Here is a 4,085-nt window from a genome sequence, read left to right as displayed (position 1 = left end):
TTATGTATTTTCATTGCTATTTAGTATTTAATTGTATTGGTATTATGCATTCTGATATTAAGGGACATTTTGTATTCTTCCAGTCAGGATTTATAATGAATAATATTACTATAATCATTCTTGCATATACCTTCTTGGTGCAAGTGGCATACATTTCTGTTATATAAATATGTAGAAATGGAATTGCTAGCTTAAATTATATGCATTATCTTCAGCTTTAGTAGACAATACGAAATTGTTTACCAAAGTTATTTTATGAATTTACAATTCTACTAGCAATATATGAGAGTTCTTATTGCTCCATATCCTTGCTAACACTTGGTATTAGTTGTTTTTAGTTTTAACCATTTGGTAACTGTACTGTGGTACCTCATTGTGAGGTTGGCATCTTTATATAAATCTATTGATTCTTTGGATACCCTTTTTTAAGAATACCTGTTTCAGTGTCCTGCCTCTTTTTTATTGGATTATCTGTATGTTTCCCTAATTGACTTATATTTTGGATATAAGCTCTTTTTTGGTTAAGTTGTTGAAAATATTTTCTTCCATGATGTGACTTACCTATTAACACTTAAAAAAAAAGATTTTATTTATTTTAAAGAGAGAAAGAATGTGTGAGTACATGAGCTGAGGGAGGAACAGAGGGACAGGGACAAGCAGATTCCATGAGTGTAGAGCCTGGTGTGGGACAAGATCTCGTAAACCTAAGATTATGATCTGAGCCAAAACCAAGAACCAGTTGCTTAACTGACTGAACCACCCATGTGCTGCTTTTAGCATTCTTGACAGTGCTTTTTCTTCCTTCAATTAACAGGAATTCTTAACTTTAATATAATAATATTCATCATCCTTTTCTTTATAGACTTAAGAAATCTTTGCCTTTCCTAACATCACAAAAAGATCCTACACTTAATGGAATATTACTCAGCCATTAGAAACGATGAATACCCACCATTGCTTCAACGTGGATGGAACTGGAGGGTATTATGCTGAATGAAGTAAGTCAATCAGAGAAGGACAAACATATGCTTTCATTCATTCGGGGAATATAAAAGATGGTTAAAGGGATTGGAGAGGAAGAGAGAGAAAATGAGTGGGAAATATCAGTGAGGGTGACAGAACATGAGAGACTCTTAACTCTGGGAAATGAACAAGGGGTAGTGGAAGGGGAGGTGAGCAGGGGGTTGGGGTGACTGGGTGATGGGCACTGAGGGGGGCACTAGACGGGGTGAGCACTGGGTGTTATGCTATATGTTGGCAAATTGAACTCCAATAAAAAATATACAAAAAATCCTACACTTATTATTATTATTATTATTATTATTATCAGTCATTCACATAAATATCTATAAACCATTTGGGATCTTGCCTATCGTGTCATGTAGAGATAATTTTCTATCTGTGAACATTCAGTTATGCCAGCAACATTTATTAAACAACTATTCTTTTTCTATTGCTCTGCAGTGGCACCTTTATTATAGATCATTGTTTATACATATAGAAACCTGTTTCTGAGCTATTTTCTACAGTTGGTCTATTTGTTCGCCACATGTGTCACTGATATACCATCTTAATTTTACACCTTTAGAATAATTATTGATAATCAACAGAGCAAACCTTTTTTCTTTTTACCTTGGTTGTTCTTGGACTTTTGCATTTCCAATTATAAATTTAATAATACTTTTAAAAATCAGCTTGTCAAATTAAACACACACACACACACACACACACAAAGCTGTTGGGAGATTGAAATTAGGTTGGGTTTATAGATCATTTTAGGGAGAATTGACATCTTTATGATATTGACTCTTCAGTTGATCTAGAATTATCTATCCTATAGGCATTTAGATTTTTGAAATTTCTTCCAATATTATTTTATAATTTTCTGTTTAGAGATTTTTTATTGTTGTATTTATTTCTAGGTATTTGATATATTTTGGCATTAATGTAAATGATATTTTTTAAAAATTATTTTTTGTGTCTCTAGTGTATACAGATTCAATTGATTATTGTAAATTAACCTTTACCCAGGAAATTTATTTTTTTCTCAAAATTTTCAAACATACAAAAACTAGAATTGTGTAATAAACCTCCATGTGTCCATTACTCAGCTTTTAACAATTGTGATCATTTTTTAAATCTCCTAACCTCATATTTAATTCTAACAATTTTCTACAGATTCTTTTGGACTTTCTATGTACATCATCATACAACTGGCAAATAATGACAACTTTATTTCTTCTTTCCCAAGTTTATTTATTTGCTTACTTCCTGGCTCCTTAAGACCCATGAGAAAAATGCTGACAAGAAATCATGATAGCTTTCTTACCATGTTTATGAACCTGACCATGCTTTTTTTCTTTTTAAGATTTTATTTTTATTTGAGAGAGAAAGTGAGAGAGAGAGAGAGAGTGCGAAAGAGCATATGCTTTTTTATTTTCATCAAATGATGCATAGGAAAGAGCTTCTTGTATATCTGAGTGTCATAGGGACCAATATTTTAACTAAGTTAAGACATATTTATTCTTAAATATTTACATAATTTGAGAAGAGCTAGTCATAACTGTACAAATTCACAACTGGAAAAAAACACTAAAAGCACATCATTATGTAGTTCCCATATTTACATGTAGTTGCACATTTAAACTTAATTTATGGCATTTACTTTATGGTTACTAAAGTAGTTTAAAAAGTCTAATCAAAAAGATAAGATGTAGGCATCCAGAAATTGATATATTAATTTATTTTATAGTTTGTGAAATGCCTCTAATTGGTTTATGCAGGGAACAAATTTCTACTCTGACAGGAACCTCCTTTTCAGTGCACTTTATAGTTCTCATCTGCAACAGGCAATAACAAATACAAAAGAATTTTTAACTATGAGAATTGAATGGTAAAAGAAATTAACAGTTTATTAGATGATATTTTATTTAACAACCTAGGAAGTTCACAGCCATTTGCAGTTCCAATGTAATTTTAAGTACAATTGGGAATTTGGCATTCTCAGTGGAGCTGTTAGTCTGGCAAATTTCGTAGGTGAAATAAGTACATTTAATAGCACATATGAAGGGATTGTTCTAAAATGAACTTTGATGGCTCCGTTTTCCACAACTGAACTGGGTCACTCAACATGGCTCTTATTGTTCCTGATGTTGGGATATAGTCTTTTTTTTTTTTTTTTACAATAGATTTATGACTGTCAGAAGACATCAACTCAACATACATGGCATCACAGCCCTTCATACCTCCATAGAATTTTTTCTCTCTGTCTGTTATGTTCTTGTGAAAGTCTGTTTCATTGCCCTAGAAAATTCAATAGTTTCTTGTCAGAAATTAGATTTGGGGGTCACTCTAGCAGCAAGGTGGAGAACAAACTGGAGGCAAACAAGAATGGAGACAGAGCCACTATATAAATCTTGGGAATGGAGCCAGTGCCATGAAGTGGAGAAGGGAACCACAGTCTTCTAAATCAGCAGGCTGAACTAGAGACCTCTGGATCTGTTTCCTGACTCAGAAATCTGGGGACTCTGTGTGTATGAGGAAAAGCTACACTTACAATCAGGAGGGCAGATACCGATTCAACCAAAGATGCCGATGGATCTTACAGTTAAAGATTTAGGGATATTTTCTCCAATGGAATAGAAATTCCTGAGGTGCTTGGATGGGAACCTAGGTATGGTGTGGCAAGATGGGGACAGGATGAGAGGAGATACAGGGTCACAATAAGACACATGCTGAGCTGGCCACCCTCATGGGGAGAAACTAGCTTTGTATACTTCGAAGGTTTGCAGGAATGATTTGGGAAATGGCAATAAGCCTTTATAAGAAAGGATAAATATGATGGGGTGGAGGAAAGAAAGAGAGAGAGAGAGAGAGAGAGAGAGCGCAAAATCAAGGAGTTAAAAAAATAAGTGAATATTTCTGTTAGTCCAAATTCTTCCCCAAATTGAAAGGAGTTACGGATGCCTGACTTGGCCCTGTGGAAATTACCCAAATTATCCAGTGTTGTTCATTCATAATATCTGGAAGTGTAGAAATTGCAGGAATACAATGACAATGATACTCTTTTCAAAATAAATAACACA

At 33.7% G+C, this 4,085-nt stretch overlaps 1 pseudogene; it reads right to left on the bottom strand.

The window, feature by feature from the left end:
- Nucleotides 1–2,930: 2,930 nt before the first annotated feature.
- On the bottom strand, nt 2,931–3,258 carry LOC112907197 (elongin-C pseudogene; annotated as a pseudogene).
- Between the last annotated feature and the right edge of the window lie 827 nt (nt 3,259–4,085).

The sequence above is a fragment of the Vulpes vulpes genome, chromosome 6, assembly GCF_048418805.1.
Source record: "Vulpes vulpes isolate BD-2025 chromosome 6, VulVul3, whole genome shotgun sequence".
NCBI classification, from domain to species: Eukaryota; Metazoa; Chordata; class Mammalia; order Carnivora; family Canidae; genus Vulpes; species Vulpes vulpes.
The sequence above is the reverse complement of the archived record's forward strand: the minus strand, read 5'-3'. Positions and strand labels throughout refer to the sequence as shown.